This window comes from Aulonocara stuartgranti (genome assembly GCF_965226115.1).
Source record: "Aulonocara stuartgranti genome assembly, chromosome: 8".
NCBI classification, from domain to species: Eukaryota; Metazoa; Chordata; class Actinopteri; order Cichliformes; family Cichlidae; genus Aulonocara; species Aulonocara stuartgranti.
Genome location: NC_138959.1, coordinates 9,873,674 through 9,893,380, shown reverse-complemented (window position 1 = coordinate 9,893,380; position 19,707 = coordinate 9,873,674). Strand labels below are relative to the sequence as shown.

The window sequence follows — 19,707 nt, the reverse complement described above, 5'->3', positions numbered from 1 at the left end:
CATAGATATGTGGCCCTCACAGCACATCCACTACAAATGTGATTTAAAGAATATGATGCTGGATATTAAACAGAACATAAAGCATTTAATATGAGCTCAGCATTAAACATATGGAGCAGTATTATTAATCTATTTAAAACTGATATGGAACATTTTTCTACACAAAATGTAATTTTACTTTTTGTGCTGTACAACAGTTGTTGTACTGTAATGCACAATTTTCCATTAATGCGTTTTTATGTGTAGTGAGGTGTTTTCATAGTTCACACAGTAGATAGTAAAACATAAATTACAGTTTCTCAGAAAGGATAGGGGTTCTCTTTTTTCTTTTACTACATCTTATTAATATTTTGCTCTTACTATTTTTCTATTTATTTTTTATTTTTTATTATTTTTTCTACTGTACCATTCTGCTGAGTGACTGTCTTCTGCTCTTCAAATACATTTCATTGCGACGTTGACCCTGTGCTAACTTGCATATGACAAATAAAACTGAAAACTGCAAACATCCATGCTTGTGTACGGTACAGTATGGGCATTTGCTTGTTAAACTGTTAAATAGTGGAGGAAAGTGTGTGTGTGTGTGTGTGTGTGTGTCTGCATACCTTTCTTCAAAAGTCACCGCATGCCTGCGTGCCACTGCTCACGTTTTGTTGCTTGTCTTGTTTTTAGGTTTACCACAGGTTTTTCGAGCTTTGTGTCAGGTCCCTGAACGCAGCACGTGAGTCGGCTATTTGGGATATTTTCGCTTCTAGACTCGGACAACCGGGGTCCCATGAACTTTTGATACAGTCTGCATACATTGTGCGCTTGCACTATTTGATAAACAAAACGTAATTAACCAAAAGTCCTGTTTCTTCACCGCTTCCGGGCAGTTGCGCCTTCTTAAACCGATTTCCTGGCGGCCTTCCGCCGAAGCTCCAGTGGCGCAATCGGTTAGCGCGCGGTACTTATATGACAGTATACAGCAGAGCAATGCCGAGGTTGTGAGTTCGAGCCTCACCTGGAGCAGAGTTTTTAGTCTCAGCCTCATCTGTAGACGGGAGTTGCAGCCTGATATTTGGAGATTATCTGTCGACACGACGACCCTCCAGCTGTTCTTTACACGTTTATCTTCACTTTCTTTGCTTTAAAAGTGCAGCTTTATTACTTCCTGCCTTGCGATTAAATGCAACTGCTGCGATCTTAGCTAATGAAGACCACCAGTGTCATCTGAAAGGAGAATGCTAAAAAAGCTTCTTTGTATCATGGACAACCCGTCCCACCCCATGCACGCCTCCCCGAAATGCAGAACTGACCGCCACAGAAAATCCTTTGTGCCGGTGGCAGTAAGACTCTTCCTCCCTCTGTGGGTGATTTTCCTGAGGATTAATAACAAAGTTATTCTGTTTCCATTCAGGCCGTGCAATGTCACCCAACAGTTTTTCATGGAATGTTTGTTTCATCTCCCCAACATATGCTGCTACTCTCTTTTATTCATTTGCACAATACTATGACACTTTTAGAATCACCTGCACTGATAGCTAAACTATTTATTTTTCAGGATATAGTTATATTGTTACTTGTTAAAGTTATTTGATATTATATTTTGCACTACTGTATATTACTGTATACTAGTATTCTATTGTATATCTTATTCCTCTGTTCCTCTGTCTCTCTTGCTGCATTGAGCATGTGTATGACAAAAGAATTTCCCTCGGGATGAATGTGATTAAGAAGTGTATTTTTAACTGGAACCCAGTATGAGCATAACATTTAGCATTTCAATTTCCTGCTAGAAATAGCTAGAATTGAGCATATCCTTGCTATTTCTATATCATATACTTGCCGTATAGATTGGACAGCACTCAATACAAAACTGAACTGGAAGCTTACATAAATAAATAATTAAAACATGAGCAGACATCCATCTTTTCTATTTAGAGTCTCTAATAATAATAGAAGTGTTGCACAAACGGAAAGCAAAGCAGATTATATAACTAGGCAATTCAAAGTGATTTACATAACACATAAAGACATGAAATGAAAAGGCACAGTTATTATGCTTGCTTTAGATGCTTTTCTAGTTTCTGTTATTTTTGTTTTGTTTGATTTCTTTATGAACGCTGCAAATATGTTGCAAATGATACAACACAACCACACCAAAATAAGCACTGGCTATCACTGGTAAAAAGTTAAAAATGTGTATGCTGTTACTGCATAAGTTAACCTCCTATTTTAACCCAATAATAATCAACATGTAATATCTGCATGCCACAGAAAACAACCACAACAAAGTAAAACATGTTTTTGACCAGGGAGCTAAAAGCAACTTCAGCCTACCGTTCTCCCAGCAATATTGTTCAACACTGCCTCCTGTCGATTATCACGTGGAGGTGCTGTTTGCTGTGAAACCATTGCCCACCGGTAGAGGGCGATATTGCTGCACTAAACGGCCCTGCTCTAATGCGGCTCTAAACATTTTTTTAAAGTGAAATAAATAAATAAATGAAAGTACTGAAAGCAGCAGCGTAATCTTGTGTTAATTCTTCTCATAATTTGTATTTACAAACATATTGACTGACACATATTTATGTGTTTATGTGTGCTGATCAATCTTTTCACCGCATCCTGAAATCTGCGTGTTACCAAACACAACCCCAATCACCTTAATCCCTTTTAAGACGTTGTTTTATTTCACTGTTCACAACTGTCACACACTGTGCACACGTCTCCATCCTTGTGTGTTTACGTGCATGTGTTTCTCAGCAGGTCTGCTGCTCTAAGCCCCCGTAAAGCTGGGAATGAACAAGCAGAAGATTGCAGTAATGATGTGACCCAGATGTCCTGGGTGCAGATCCCCTGGCTGAAAATGAGAGTGGAGATCGGGACCTTGAACCTCCCCTCCCTCGCTCCCTCCCTCCCTCTTGCCTGGGACACAATCACAGAACATTTGCATGTGTGTGTATTATTTGGGGAGGGGCATGTGTATGTTGCGTGTGTTTAAGCTCATGCAGATCCATGTAAACATGAGGGATCAGACTTAGGAGTGTGTGCCACTTGTTCTCAGCACTTCGGATTAGATGTAACAGTTTTTTTTGTTTTTTTTTAATTTACTCTCTTTAGCCGCCTCCATAAGATACTAAAGCCTGGCTTCAAAACCTTCCTTCCCTCTCTGCCTCCCTCACTCCCTTCCTCCCCTTGACTCACCCATTCCCTGAGGTCAGCAGGTGGCTGAAAAATCACATAACCCGCACCATCCTGAAAGTAGGCTCAGTGGGCCACTTTACTCAATGAGAGGCTTGGCAGTTGGAGTAGTGCATGCATGTGTGTGCGTGTGTGTGTGCGCGTGTGTCTGTGTGTGTGTGGCAGGGATTGAGAGGAAAGGGGACAAAAGACAGAGTTTAATATTTGGGATAAGCTGTGATTGAATATCCTGAGATCAGAGCAGAATGATCAAATTCTGCTAGTGATAATCCTTCATCTTGGAAAATTAAATACCACTCTGCAGTCTCTCCTCTTGACTCACACTCTCTCTCACACACACACACTTGCAGTATTTAAACGAGGTCTGACATGTGTCTCATAACCGTGCTCGGTTCCTCGGGGAGCTGTTCTGATATCTGATGAGTTTTTCATTAATAAGACACAAGTCTGATCCTGAGGGAGAGACACAAAATGACAACAGATAAGCCCTGCTTTCCCCAGCTCTCCACCGCACACACACATAACACAGATTCACTGATACACCATAACTAAATATCTTTATACATGCACTTATATTAAAGTCTTTGGCTTAATCACCTCAGCCCTGTTTTATTCACTCAAGCCTACATTTCATTTCCTTGCACATCCTTGTTCAAATAAATTAAATCTCATCTTTATTTACCAGTATAAGCCCCGATACAACAGAACAAAAACATTATCAGACTGCATCAGAGACCCTGTTCCTCCTCACCTTTTTGTAATCGGCATCTAGGATCTCTCCAAAATCTCAATCCAGCATACACCCACACGTCAGGTTGTGACTGCCCAGCTGTGTGGAGTAGAGCGTTTTTGTCACTTTGTGACTGCATTCAAAAAAGCATGCACAGCTATATTCCTCAATATTTGGGCAGAAAGAACAGGTAATCCAATGCAGGCAAGTAAACTAGTGCCAATAAAGTCATAGGCAATCAGTTTAATTACGTACATATAGACCATGGACAGCATTAAAGATGGGTATACCACCTAGTGGGTTTGGGGGCTGCATTTTAAAGCTTTAGAATTAGCACAGAAGTAAGCTTCTGGGATGGTCTGTTGCACACAGCAAGCCATAATATTGGTCAGGTAACCTATTAAATGTGCTCCCAACAGTCACAAAGCGCTCACACAGAAAGGTTCAGTAGCAGACTGATGAGGACACTTTTGAAGGGGAAGCTATTTTTTTAACTAGGCTGCATAAATGCTTTGTCACAGCTGTAAGGCTAGCCATAGTGTAGTGGTTTTGGCTGCTTAACAAACAAAATATTCCTAGTTTGATGCTGAGAGGAGTCACAAATGCCTTCAAGGGTGTGTCAGTAAGGGCAATCAGCATAAAAAAAAATAAGGGTGAGATAATTTGGACATGTACAGATGAGGGATAATGGATACTGAATTTGGAGCTGTCAGGCAGGAGGAAACGAGGAAGCTCACAGAGGAGATTCCCAGTGAACGAGTACTTGCAGTCCTGGAGATACTTAAATGAATGTGGTATTTTACAGTAAGCCATATTTTGAACCAGGTGAAGTCTACCGAGAAGTTTGTGTGGTAAGCCAAAGAAGACACAATCTGAACAATCAATACTAGATGTAACTACAACACATACAAGCTCTAGTTACATACATGCTACTCCCATCTCTAATAGCTGAGATGGGAGTAGCTGACTAATATTTCATGAGTGGAAATATGTCAGTTTAATTTCAGGTAAGCAGTCAATGAGAGAAGAAGAAACTGAATTAGACTTAATGCAGATATAGAGCTAGGTGTCATAAGCATAAGAATGAAGGTCTATGCCAGATTTCCTAAACATGTGACCTAAACGTGAAAGATAAATAACAAATAGAAGGGGGCCTAAGAAAGAGCCCTGGGGAACACCTAAGACAACTGGGCAAGCTTGTGATCTGAAAATCTTTTTAGCTGTACATACTGATTATGATTTTAGAGATAAGATTTAAACCAGGCATGTTACATGCCAACAGTACAAACAGATTCTAATATCGTTAAAATAATATTATGAGAGAGTGTATTAAAGGCCAATTATAATTTTGACAGCACTCTATGCTGTGAAGTGGCCAAAGATCTGACTGAAATTGTTCAAACAGATGATTGTTATTAAGGTGAGAGCAGTGGTGGTTTTTGATATGGGCAGCATGGGCCGTTGCCCAGGGCAGCATCGGCAAAAAAAAGTTGCTTGTACCCATGCTGCCCCAACATCATGCCGTCACATTTTGGGCATTGCATAGGGGTTTTCTATTGCTCATTTGCGAGGAGTAAGGGCGCCCTTCATTTACCCTGGGTGAGAGCAAACCTGCACGTCAGCAGCGTTTTTGAGATTTTTTGAAAGAAAGGGGAAATTAGCAGTGGTACAGTAATTATTTAGGTTGAAAGAGTCTGCTCTGGGTTTTTTAAGAAATGGTGTTATCGTGGCGTTTTTAGAGGAACAAACCCAAAGATTATGGAAGAATGTATAATACTCTCAAATTCTCATGACCATTGATCAACATTGAGAATATGCATATTTATGGTGAAGGAACTGACCTCCCAGCCCATTGTTCCTTCAGTGGGCTGGTTTCAGTCATTATGCAAATGCACTGTTTATAAGATTGGAGAAACCTGCAGTCAGCTGAGACTGAAGAAGTCAGCATGTTGCAGGAAATCACAGCATGTTGCAGGAAATCGAGGAAAAGGGCAGACTACCACCAAATATGAATTCTGCCAACATTAGTCTCCTGCTAAAACCAGGCAAAGACCCTTTATTTCCCTCAAGCTATCGTCCAATTTCTCTTTTAAATGTAGACCTTAAAATAATCTGCAAAGCTCTCTCAAAGAGATTAGAGAAAATGACCCCCCTCTTAATTCATCCTGACCAAACTGGTTTCATAAAAGGTCGGCACTCCTCAACAAACACTCGTAGATTACTTAATTTAATAGACTACTCATACGATAAAAACATCGAAGCCATAATATTATCTCTAGATGCAGAAAAAGCATTTGACAGAGTTAATTGGAAATTTTTATTCGCAACTTTACACAAATTTGGTTTTGGAAACTCTTTTATAAACTGGATAAGAATATTATACAATTCCCCAACGGCTCGTATCAGAACAAATGACCAGACATCCTCCAGCTTCTGTCTCCTGAGGGGCACCAGACAGGGATGCCCACTCTCCCCCTCACTTTTTGCAATTTTTATCGAACCTCTAGCAGCAGCATTTAGACAGGCTACAACAATTAAGGGCATAAAATGTAAGAACATAGAACATAAAATCAGTCTCTATGCGGATGATGTGTTGCTTTTTCTGCAAAACACACAAACCAACCTCTCTGAGGTAATTACTTTAATAAACTGGTTTTCAAGAGTTTCAGATTATTCAATTAACTGGCCAAAATCTACAGTTCTCCCCATTAACTGCTCCTTCCATAATTCTTCCTCTGCCCCACTGCAATCCGGAAATATTAAATATTTAGGTATTAATATCTCTCCTAAGCTTTCAGACTTAACTAAACTAAACCACATCCCACTTCTAAAGAAAGTAGAAGGCGATCTGACTAGATGGAAATCTTTACCCATATCACTCATGGGAAGGGTCGCCACTATAAAAATGATGATCTTGCCAAAAATAAATTACTTATTTTTGATGATCCCTAACAAACCATCACAAGATTGGTTCAGATCTCTGGATTCATATATTTCCAAATTCCTTTGGAAAGATAAACCCCCGCGTATTAGCTTAAAAACGCTACAAAGAACCAAGGATAGAGGAGGATTAGATCTGCCTAATTTTCACCAATACTTCTTAGCCAACAGGCTTCAGTTCATCTCAGAATGGTTAAAACATACCTTCTTAGTTGAGCCCTGGCTAGATGTTGAACAGGCACTATGCAAGGATCTAGAGATTTCAGACCTACCATTTATTAGCTCAAACATCAAAAGACATGAATGCTTTAAAAGTATCAACATCAGCTTTTCTCTGACAGCATGGTGGGAGTTTCTAAAAATAACGGAGTCTTCATTAATCCCATGCAAACGTACACCTATCTGGAATAACCCTGACATATTACAAAACAATAATATGATTAATTTCCCAGAATGGAGTTGTAAAGGAATTAAATACTTAGAACATATATTAGAGGGAACAGAATTTATTCCATTTGACAGACTAGTTGAACAATATGGGATCAACAAGACAAGGTTTTTAGAATATCAACAAATTAAATCCATAGTAAAAAAGAAATTTAACCTCAGTCAAGTTGAATTACAAACACCACTAAGTGCGGCACATTTTCTTACTCTTAAATCCCCCAAATTATTATCTAAAATATACAGAACATTTTCTAAATTAGATGAATCAATATCCCTTCCTACTGCAAAGTGGGAAGCAGATTTATCAGTCAACCTAGACCAAAACTTCTGGTCTCAGATTTGCTTAAAAACTTTTAAATTAATTAAAAATCCCAGTCTGCAATTAATACAATACAAAATACTTCATAGAGTGCACTATACAGGTCATCGAATGTTCAAGATGGGCTTTACATCTTCCAACAACTGCTCACACTGTCAAGGCAATACACCAGACAATTACATCCACGCTCTTTGGTTCTGCCACCAGTGCAAAAGTTTTGGCGCGAGATATGTGAAGACTTATCAAAATGTCTGAAATGTAACATTCCAACCTCCCCCTTAGTGTGTTTGTTGGGCAGCTTAGATAATGTCACTTCAGAAAAGAATATAGCCCATATGATCTTCACTGCCCTATGCATAGCCAAGAAAACAGTCCTCATGAACTGGAAAAATAAAAATAATCTTAATTCTAACCAATATAGAAATTATCTATTAGATTACATTAGTCTTGACACAGCCTCTGCCACCACATTAGATCAATTGCTCTGGGCCCCTTTTATCAGCTCCATCACCTAGTGGGGGTGGGGGGTCATAGTTTGGTCCCGCCTTCACTGTTGTGATTGGTGAGGGGGTAGGGACAGGCTTAGGGCGTCGGGGGGTTCCCCGGAGGCATCTTCCTTGGGGGGCTCAACCGGGGTAGCGGTCACGTCCGGTTGAGGGCTCTGTTGGCTCTCGGGTGACTGTTTCCTCGCGGCTGCGTGCAGCGGGGCTAGGGGAGGGTCTGTGCTGACGGACGTGGGTTACTGACCTGGCAACCTGGCTGCCCCTGGGTGGGTCCGGGATGGGCGTGAGGTTCTGGGGGCGCTCCGTCTCTGGGCTGGGGCCCGGGCCGGGCCTCGGGGGCTCGGGTCCTGGTTGGTGTGTTGCCGGGGTTGTGGGCGGGTGGGTGCATGGGGGCCCGGCCCTGGAGCAGGGTGCCGCCGGTGCATCGAGCCGCCTGGGGGGCTCTTCAACTGGTGGGGGGGATGGTCACATCTTGCAGGAGCTTTCTTCTCTCAGGAACTCTCTGCAGGAGGGGGAGATACAGGAGAGGTGGAGGAAGATCTCAGCCTGGGCGTTTACCGTCTTATGTAGTCTGGAAGATGTGTGGTTGGTGGGGTGGGTGCAGTTTTCTCTGTGGTGGGGTTGGGTGGACTGTCCAGGGCTCTGTGGAGCCGGGGGGCGCTACTGCACTGGGCCCCGGTCTGATGGGCCTGGGCCCCCCTTCCCTGGTGGGTCGCGGAGGGTGGGAGTGCCTACTGGGGTCAGCGGGGGAGCTGGCCCCAGGGAGGGGTTACCTGCCCCTCCCTTCCTTCCCTCCCCATCTCCAGCTGCCTCCCTCTTCCCGCTCCTCCACAACCACCCACACATGCAGGGCCTTGGAGTGGGGGTATGTCACCAGGGTGCAGAGGAGGCTACCCCCCCCCCCCTGTCCCCTTCTGGCTGCCTCTGCCTCAATTTTATCCCACAACTTAGACATTCACATTATTCACACTCTCATTACACATACATATAGGATCTTGGGGGTGGGCACAATCACGGAGTCCAAATCACCATCAGGGTGTATACCTCACCCCTGACGTCGTTGCCCACCTCTCAATTTTAAATACACTTAGTCATTGAGGGTTAGCAGGAGGGACTATGCGCTTACCTGCTGCTCCTTGGCAGGTAGCTCCATGCCCTCCTGGGTTTTAATTGCACCTTAGAACACATATGCATCAACACTACAATGAGCGGGTGGAGGGAGGTTTGGAGTCTTCTCCCACCCCCATTCTCTGCGGCCTGCTGGAGCGGGAGGGCTAGTGGGAGGAGTTGGCCGTCCGACTGCGGTCTGGGGTGTGGGGCCTCCCTGCTGCTGCGGAGTCGGGGTGGTCTGCCTCTCCCCACCGCAGGGAAAAGGGTAACACCACCTGGGTCTGGGTGCAATTCCCCCCTCCAGGGGCAAGGGTACCTAGACCCGGTTTGTAGAGTACGCTTGGGGAGTGTGATTGTGTGTACAGCGTCTCTTTATGTCTGTCTCCACGTTGGTTGAGTGTGGAGTGAGTGCATATGAGAGCATGAGGGGGGGGAATGGATGTTTGTGTCTGTGTGTGCCTGTATGTCTGTGTCTATATGTCAGGTTGGGTATCAGACGCCACCTCTCTGGGGACACCTCAGGCCCTCCAAGGTTTGGAGGCCTATCTCCACCCACCACCACTTCCCCTGCCGGTGGCGGACTCCCTCAGGTGTCGGTGTGTTGGTGGTTCTTTGTGTCTGGGGGTGGGCGTCCGGGTACACACCGGCTCACTCCTTGGCGGCCGCTTGTCGGGGCCTGGGGCCTGGGGCTCGCTCGGGCCCCTTTGGAGGTGGGGTGCCCCCGGCCTCTCGGCCTAGGGCTCGGTCACTCAGGCGCAGCTGGGGGCCGGCGGAGCTCACGGGCGCGTCACTGCAACTCCCCCTGACTTCTGCTCCGCGGCTGCTGGGCGAGCCCTCATCTGGGACTCTCCTCAGCTCTTACTGGGACAGTGGCGCGGCTGCCCCTCTGTTGGTCTTCCATGGTCTCTTGTGTTCTGGGGGCCTCTGGATGTCTGGAGTTTTGATCTCCTCCATACCCGCTTCACACCCTGGAGGACGGGGCTGTGGCCCCCCCACACTCCCTAGCAGATCATTACATGGAGAAACCTTTGGAATGCAAGCATGCTGATCCACACAGGTATGCACACATGGGTATTCACAGACGCGGACTAAAGCTTTCTTGGCTGCTGCCTCAAAGCACACTGTGCGCTGTCTATCTTGCGTGCTGCACAATATCGTTTATTACTTAGTAAATACTGATATCTATGACTAGCTAGTTTATTGTGATGGTGCTTTGTTTTCTCTATTATTATGTTGCTCTTTGTTGTTTGCTGTCTCCTCTGTTTGTTTTTGTTTGTTTGTTTTTTTTTTTTTCTCCATACAGGTGACCCAGGAGTTTGTTTTTTTTTTTTCTCTCTCTTCCCCCCCCTTCTCACCGTCTCTTCTCCCCTTTGGTTTTCTTTCTTTCTCTCCCCCTCTCTCTCTCATTCATTCCCCCTGTCCTATTTATTTAAAAAAAAAAAAAAAAAATGACAAAGGATGAACTGAAGCTCTGCCATCACGTAATGTCGCATACTGCTGTTTCTGATGTCATTTAGAAAAAAAAAAAAAAAAAAAAAAAAAAAGAAGTCACTTGGATGAGTGACGAAACGTTTCTCCCACTGAAAACGCTACGTCCAGATGAACAGAATCAACTTTTGGAGATTTACTTACCTGGATGATTGAGAATGTATCAAGACGAAATGCATAATACTCATTATTAAAGGATAGCGAGAAGAAATGTAAGGTTTAACCAAAAGTAGGAAGTGGGTCAAAGTAACAGTTGGAAGGTTTAGAGGTCTTAATAAATCTGGTTATTTCATCTACAGTCAGGAATCGGAAAACTAGAAAGAAAAGAACAGGGGGCTCATACACTGTCCTAAAAGTAGAGTTACTAAGAGCCAGCTGCTGATGAATATTACTGATTTTAGTTTTACAAAGGACATAAAAGTATTACTCTGTTCAGTGCCATACAACTGAGGTCGAAAGTTTTAAGGTGGTCGAAGGAGCTTGTTCACACTGGAGATGGGTGCCCTTGTATTTCCTTGACCTGACCAGACCTGATTAGTGTTGCATTATATTCAGATGTAGCTGCAGACAGGGAAATCAACTATACGGTGTACACCTATATACGGTACCCTCTATATTGGATTCGATTTTCTCCTGATTGAAGATGCGTGGTATAATTTAGATCGTGCGTGTGTTTGTGTGTGTATGAATATACTAGAGACTCTTGGAAGCTCTTCAATCATCCATATTGCGCTTCATTTAAGTTGCGCTTCTTAATGACTCCGGGGCACTCGGGCTCATGTGTGGCAACTTTCAACCATGAAAGGCAAGCAAATGGCATAATTTCAATTGTGCTCTGTTTTGTTTTATATATAATATATTTATATATTTATAGTATTAGTGGGCAGCTTTGGACGCGGAGTTGAAAGTTTCTATTTTAAGACTGACACCGCCTATTTAAAGTACTGTCGGCATAAGCCGGTAACAGTTAGTAGTGCATCTCAAAGGTCTGACATATCGCAGAACTTCGCAACGCACCAATGAGAATGTAGTATCGCATAGGGGCAGAGCTAATTGACGGAAGAAGTAGCCAATTAACCGACGCTTTGCCTAGCCGTTGTAACCAATCATCGAGCAGATGCCAAAAATAACACCTCCTCTTGTTCAGCACCCAAAGTCGAAGGATAGCTCTGGCCTTTCAATGGAAGAAAGTGCTAGATTTGTCAGTGTTGTATAATATAACCAATTCTCAGTGTCCATGTTTGTTTGGGAACGATCGGAATTGTCTACATTTACTGTGAGGGACACAATTGGCGTCAAACATGCGTAAAAACCAACGCTATCCAAGCAGGGAACCACCGAGAAAGGAATTATCGCCGCTCATCTGAGGCCAATCTCCATTATTTTTGTCAAATAAGGAAACATAACACAGCTAGCAAGCTAACGTTAGCTCCGCATATATCTAGACGAGTCTTCACACAGAAAGCTGAGATTTTAGCAGATAATCAGGATTGGATCTACAATCGCACAGCAGCAGGAAAACGTAAGTAGCACTCTTGTATCTGCGCTAACGTCATTAGCATTAGTTTGACAGTTCCAGCGACAGCTAACTGTGAAGCTAATAGCGAACGTTAGCTCACATCAACACAGTAGTAAACGGGCCTTACGTGGAGGGAACAGTGTTAAGTGGAAGGGATTTCTGCATGTGGTATTTCCAGAGCCAGCCGGTTGGTTCATGCTACACAGGTAGATCAAAATAAAACCTGAAACAATGAGCTGAAGTTTTAAAGTAACTTGGTTACCTTAAGCGTTAGCTCGGCTACCTCATGGTAGTTGTAGTAATGTAATATATTTAAAGAAAGTGCCAAAGAGCGTCCTTATTTTAGTAATGTAATGTTTGGTGGGTAACTCTACCAATCTTCGATATGCTCCAAGCAGACGTGCATTGGAGTGTCTCTGGGTACTCCATGTTCTCATGTGTATGCAGGGCGGTTATAAGGGCAGGGTTCCCCCTATTAGTGTGCAATGTCTTTAGTCAAAGCCAAAAAGGCATTCAGATGGCATTTAATTTAATGTACACAGGCAAGATTTATTGATATTTAGCAGTAATGTTTCGCTGCGACAACTGTACGGCTCCTCCCCACACTTCACTGATTTCCCACTGCTCATTATTTACAACAGGACCACTGATACTGGATTTTGGGCCGTTTTTAGTGAGTACCTACAATAGAATCTTTGCAACTCTAAACATTTTTAATTTGACGAACTAGTGAGCTACTTGCTAGACCTGCGATAAGTGAGTAAAGCATGTGATAACATCGTTCATAATTGCAATGATGACATGATTTGGAATAAATAAACAGGCACCGAACTGTGAATGTGGCTTGTACAGTTCAGCTCAGGGTTGTACCTAAGTTTCTACAGGGCTCTATGTGCTCAAGTTGAAGTTGGGAGGTGGTGGAGGTCCATCTCTCCATACAGAGGTGTGGCTAATCGCCTGTGGTGCTGTGATATCAGTCTGTTTATTACTGACTATGGCGCAAAATAATAATACTTTGGGATATGATGTGTTGATAAGATAAATACATTCTTAACTTTTACTATTTTTTCTTTACATTTTATGTAAAAACAATTTTAATTCTTTAAACAACAAAAATTAGGACAGAAGTATAGTCTGATATAACTAAGTTAATTTGCTGGTGAATCAGCAGTGAATATTTGAATAAATGTAAAATGTTACTAAAGTGCATAATATTTGTAATATGAAATCTAGAGTAAAGTATGGCAAACATTAACAGTACACACATCAGTGATCTTTATCCTTCTTGTACTGTTACTAACGTGGATTCACTGCTTGTCAAGGCTCGAGAGAGAGCGCTATTAAAAATACTTGGCAAACTAACCTGGGAGTTGTGATACATGGGCTGGGTTGTAATGATTCATATTTAAACACACTCACCATGGCTGTGTAAAACAAATGGTAGTTTGTTAAGATTGCTTTTCTGCACGTTTAAGCTTCAGGTGGTTTAGTGTTTTGGTTTTACTTACAGAGACTTTGATTGGATGGTGTATACAGTAATACTGATATAGACATGATAATATTGGTTAATAGTGTTGGATTTTTGTACTTACTATTTTAAGGGACATGGTTAAGTATATATGAGGCTCTTTGAATATAATGTGTACTGTAGTGATGAGGCCTGTCAAAAATATATATGTGAAATCAACTGTGATAACACATTACAATTCCTCCTTAAAGCGTACTAGTCAAGCTATTTATCTTGCACATTAAAAAAAAGCAAGAGTTGGCTCAGAGTGGATTCTAGTCGAGGTAAAATTTACAAAAACACAAGCTGAAGTTTGTGCAAGTTTGTGAGTAAGACTGCAAGTATGGAGGTGATAGATACAAAGCGCTTTTAAAATAAGTAATATTTAAAAATCAGTCATGTGTTTCAAAAGTTGGCAGTGCAACTGAGCTGTCTTCATTTGTACCAGCTTGAAGTCTAGCAGCCGACTAACTAGTAAGTAATATAAACTTTAGTTGTCATTCTGCTTAAGTCGTCTAGTACTTGGAAAGTTTCTGTAGTTTTGTGTTTGTCCTTCATGCTTCGGTTGATTTGTGGTACAGCAAAGTCAGATAGCTACATTCTTAGAAATATTTTACAGGTGTTGCACATGTTCCAGGCTTTGTAAGTACATTGTGGGTCCGTTGTCATAAGACAGTTGTCTTGAATGTACTGTGGGTTGCTCTGATATAGACAAAGGTTAGTTGTTAAACATTGCGGTAGATATACAGGAGGAACTTGTGACCATCCCTTAATCATGCTGTTTTTCGTTGATGTGGTAATAAAATGGCACAATGACTTTGTGTTTGTGGGAGTTACAGTTAACCAATGCATGGTGTTACTTTTTTGCTACCATCAGTTACACTCTTACCTCTTTAGCTTTGCTTGCTGTTTTTCTAACAATGCAAAATGTATTGTTCAGAAAACAGAGTCAAATAAATATTGCTAGATATTATTTGTTTTTTGTGGTGTTTTTTTTTCTTTTTCTTTTTTTTTTGGGGGGGGGGGGGGGTTGTTTTGTTGTTTGGTTTTTATACTTCTACATGTTCCAGTTAAGGGCATCCCGTCAGCAGCGGTCATCCATGCAGCCCTTCTTCCTTAAAAGAAATGTAAAATATATATATATGTATGTGTTATATATATATTAGGGCTGTTCGATATAACCATATATATCGGATGACAATATAAAAATGTCTATTGTTTCATTTTACGCTATCGTTTGTTTCTTGGTGTCGCAAAATAAACTGTTTACGGCAATATTGTTTCATCGTTTTGATGGTCACTGTAGTGGCTATATTAATTTCTTAAAGTTCTCTCTTTCTCTTATATTTAATATAACCACACTACGGACGGACAAGCACCTGTTTTTTGCGTTGCCATTAGCAACAACGACGGTAAAACCATCGCGTGTCCGCCTGTTTATTTTCCACATAAACCTTTCACAATAAAGCTCAAGATCCTGTTGAGACTTTTCAAAATAAACTGAATCCCGTGAAAGAGTATGCAGAGTTTTTACGGATGAGAAGCAAGAAAGAGCCGCCAGGTGCTAAAAAAGAAACCTTAGACTCAAACATTAGAACAGGCTTTTCCCCGCAGCACACCGTGTAATAAATACTCACAAAGAAAACGGCGGCCGTTACAACTTGTCTAAAAATGCATCCTTTAATGCATCGGTTAAAACACTCAACTCCAGCTACATGACGCCCAGCTGGAAACACTTCACGCAAGTCGAGCTGCCCGAGTTTCACAGAATTTACAGAAAATGTTAAATCTTTGTGATTTGTATCGTTATTGGGACGATAGAATTCTTATATCGGGATATGAGATTTTGGTCATATCACACAGTCCTAATATATATATATTCATCTTAACAAACGTTAGGCCATTACTGAACTTTAAAAATGTATTTCAAGTTCAGTATTTGTACTCTAGCTTGACAATTAACAAATGAAAAGCAAATAAGTGAATGAAAAAAAGAGGTTGAGATGGTGGAGCACACAGGGTTGTATGGTAGGGAGTTGAGGCCATTTTGTACCCGCCGCTGTTGCCTTCATGAACAGTGTATATCTAAAGTGATGTCTCAACTATTGGCGCGAGCCGTGCTTTGGTGTTGTTACGCCTTGTCATGCATGTCTGCGTTTTTGTAACCTTGTGTGGCTGCATTGAAGACATGAATATACAGTCGGGTTGGTTTCTATCACTATTTCAGTGATATGGGTATAAGAGCTCAGAGATTTGCAGATCATGGAGAGGAAAATGCTGCAACCGCTTGAAAAGATTAGACTTTCTGAGAAAAAGTTTTTGGAGGAAAAATAAACCTCAACTATTCCAGCATTGGCACTAATGGGGACCTTTTCTCTGAAGGGTGGCACCTATTGTTCAGGAGAATACTGCAGTGAATCCGGCGCTTCAAGTATATATATTTAATGTGGCTTTTGTGACATTGAAACAATAAATAGGCCATTAGGGTTTCTTTTTTAAACTGTAAAGACTAGGCTGATGTCCATATGTCAAGAGGGACTACACCATGGAATAAAAACTGACTATCAAATGTCTCCTAGATTGGGTAAGGCACATGTGTAATATGAACTTTACTGGTGGATCAACACATTTTTAGCTTGCGGCATTTATCATATATTCAGAGATGAAGGGAGCTCGAAGCAACTGATAATCCCTTCACAGTTTCAATAATGAAACCTTGACAGTTTTACTTCCTCCAGATAGGTCTCGTTGAACAAAGTCTCTCCTTTAGTCATCTTGGAGGCGAGTGATTTTCAGAAACCTTTGCGGTGAAAACGAAAGCAAAAGAGTACGTTTTTCATGCTGATATTTTTATTTTATAATTGGCGAAAGACAAAATCAATTGATTAATCTGATTAATTGAACTAAGGACTAACCTGATGAGTTCTTCTCTGACTTTGCCCTTTGCCTTTTCTTTCCACGACAAAGGAAAAGACGGCTACAGTTTGCATTCACAGTGAAGCTCTGGACACAAGTTTATCAGCAGCTTCTTGTGCATTTTATACACTCTGCTTTACTGCAGAGGTGTGTCAAAGTTAAAACTGATGATAAATTCAAAAATAATTATCAGATATGTACCGTGTGGTGTTGAAATTTAGCCACCCTGCCCACCTTCTCTATTATATCAGATGGTGATAAGGTATCCAGGTGACCAGTAAATGACATCACTTAGTTGGGCTTGTGCTCCGCTCGTCAGATATGAGATGAGTTCAGTTTATTTCACCTGAGTCAGCACTCACTGTGCAAAGTCAAAAGCAGCAGATGAAACCCAGTGTCAGTGAAAGACTGAAGATAGTTAACAAGATTATTTTAGAGTTTAACAGATCTTATCAGCTTTAGCTGTGCACTGGTAGAAACTGTAGGCATCGAGTTGACCGCATTGATCCTCCATTGTAGAGAGCAGTTTGCACTGCTTTAGTGAATAATCTGAAAGCCACTAACTGCTAAATGTGTGGTGGCTTACAGCACAGCAGAGCTGCATATGTGCAGATTTGCACATAGAAGGAGAAGAGGAAGGCAGACAGAGTGACGGTTAAAGAGAAAGCAATGTGCATCTGTACCAGCAGGAGAGGGCTGAGTCATGCATAACCTCAGTCACATGAATGAATGATTTACCTCCAATAGTGGACATTTGAACATTTCCATGATTTATTTATTTTTTTTTAAATTTCATTGTTAACAGTTAAGAGGAAAACAGTTCCTATTAATGATGTTTGTCTGAGAAAATAGATAAATTATTAAACATCCCCAGTGCATAAGCCTTGTTAGGTAGGTTAGGAAAGTGAAAGCAGGTGTTTTGCTGTTAATATTGCCGCATTGATGTTTGTGCTTTTATAATACTCGTCTAATATTAATCAAAATTACAGAAAGTAAATTCTAATTCGAGTTCTAATCAGAATTCTAGAAATCAATATGGTTTCGTTGTAAAGGCTGGAATTTTTTTAAAGCTTTATTTACACTGTGTTTGATCATATTGGACACAATGTTGAGACCAGCAGAGTTTGAAAAAGTTGGATGTTGGATGTTCTTGGCTTGTAAAGTAATGCTTAAGCTTGGATTCGGTTATCTTTGATTCATAGTTTTGCTTTAAATCTGCAGCGTAGCCTAAGGTGGACCTTCCCAGATCTCAACAACTGTGATAAGCATGATATGTCCATGAAACAAACTGTTATAGGTTGTATTTGTTTCTAGCTTGCTCATTATGATTCTCTGCCTGAGTAATAATACGGTGTTTTCCTCGTTATCATAGCTTGTGTGTACATGCGTGCACGTGTGTGGTTTTCTTTTTTACATTTCTCTTCTTCCTTCCAGTTTATGTTCCATTTCCTGCACTTTGAGATGGTTACCAGGACCTTCGGCCATGTTGCTATAATGACTCCACACACATTAGGTGGTAGTGAGTTCCAATGGAAAACGACGGAAACGTTCGAGTCGAGTCGGATCGGTACTAGTGAAAAAGAGCTATAAGTACTGGATTGGTGCTTTTCTTTTAGTTGTATTCTTTCTGTGGTTCCTGCCTCAGATTTTATGAGTCTTGTTAAGTATTAGGCTTTGATTTTGTGGTGTGCGGCGGTAGACGGCCCATGGCCCATTTCCATGCTCTTGTCTTGAAGGATTGCAGAAACCTGCCAGTTTGACTTTAGTTTTTTGTAACACCTGTTTTCTTTAAAAGCACTTTGACAGTGTAAAATGTTACCTGTGAGCTTTGTACACCAAAGTTATTTTTGCTGTCATTCAGGAGGCGTAATGCCCCTCTCTGAAGCAATCTGCTGCAGATTAGTGCACAAAGGGCAGATGAACAAAAGTTGGATATGTGAACCTTTTGTTCTGTGTGTAATAAAAGAAATGTAAAGCTTAAAAATGCCTTCAGTACAGGCCTTTGTTAAGAATATCAGATAAGATAAACAAGACTATATAAACATGTAACCTTATGTTCAGGGGTATGAGTAGATATAACATAAAGGTGTGGCCAGTACTGTTGCTCCGGACCACTTACACAACAGGAGCTGTTTCCCTATTCGGGGTATGCTTGCTTCAAAGTCCGTAACTCAAGACTGAATGCTTCCCCGCAGTTTGACGAGGCTGTCCCGTACCAGAGGCTCCTCCAAATGCAGCTGTGAAATTTGACACGCTGTATCCTCTTCAGTCCTCACTTACTATCCCACAGTCCTCCCTGAGCTGTTAGTTTAATGGTGCTTTCACATGGCTCCCTTTCACTATGTAAATATGAAGGAATATCACAAGATCGAGTTATATTTATCAGTAATTTTCCTTTTGGTGGTCATCAATTCAACATGTGGATTGAAAGATCCAGGAAAGTGTAAATGATGTAAGATAGCCATATTATTCTTGCTAGCTCCTTTTATGCTAATAAGCAGAGAGGTGAAAAAACTCAGTATTCTAGTATTGCGTTTGTTGATCCTTCATTAATTTATTATTTTTTTAATAAGTTAAATATATTTAACGTATTTAAATGAGTGCACAGTCTGCGTAAGACTCTCTGGCGGCCATATATGCTCACAAGACAAGCCAGGCAAAGCCCAAATGGACCAGTGACATGCTTTACAACTTCAGTGAAAGAATAAAGTAAGATGACCCCTAGGAGGACAGAACGGTGAAGCAGAATTAGAGGTTGGGTTGGTTCGCTTGTTACCACCCATCTTATGTTGCAGAATTAACCTGCTTTGAAGCAATTTACACCAGAGATGAGAGGTCAGCATGCAGGAAATCACCGCCTGCTGACTTTTGTTGTCACTATTCCTGGAAGATCCCGTGGACCTCAGTTGGCAGATATTTTCTTTTTCTTTTTCTAACTGAGCATCCATATGAAATAGATTCATTATGACTTTTTATTTTTTTTGCCTTCTACATGCTAGCAGTTTGAAAACAATTTTCTTGTTCTGAGCCTTAACATCAATA

General features: G+C 41.4%; 1 protein-coding gene across 3 annotated transcripts in view; it reads left to right on the top strand.

Moving 5' to 3' along the window:
- The first annotated feature begins 11,845 nt into the window (after window positions 1-11,845).
- Window positions 11,846-19,707, top strand: part of ppm1bb (protein phosphatase, Mg2+/Mn2+ dependent, 1Bb) — a 28,161-nt gene continuing 20,299 nt past the window's right edge. The window contains exon 1 of one of the 3 annotated variants that reach the window (XM_082543525.1): window positions 11,846-12,245. The gene's annotated coding sequence lies outside the window, so the exon portion shown is untranslated. Of the gene's footprint in view, window positions 12,246-12,378; window positions 12,449-19,707 lie in introns of those variants that run through there. The other 2 variants (XM_082543527.1, XM_082543526.1) reach the window with 2 other exon arrangements.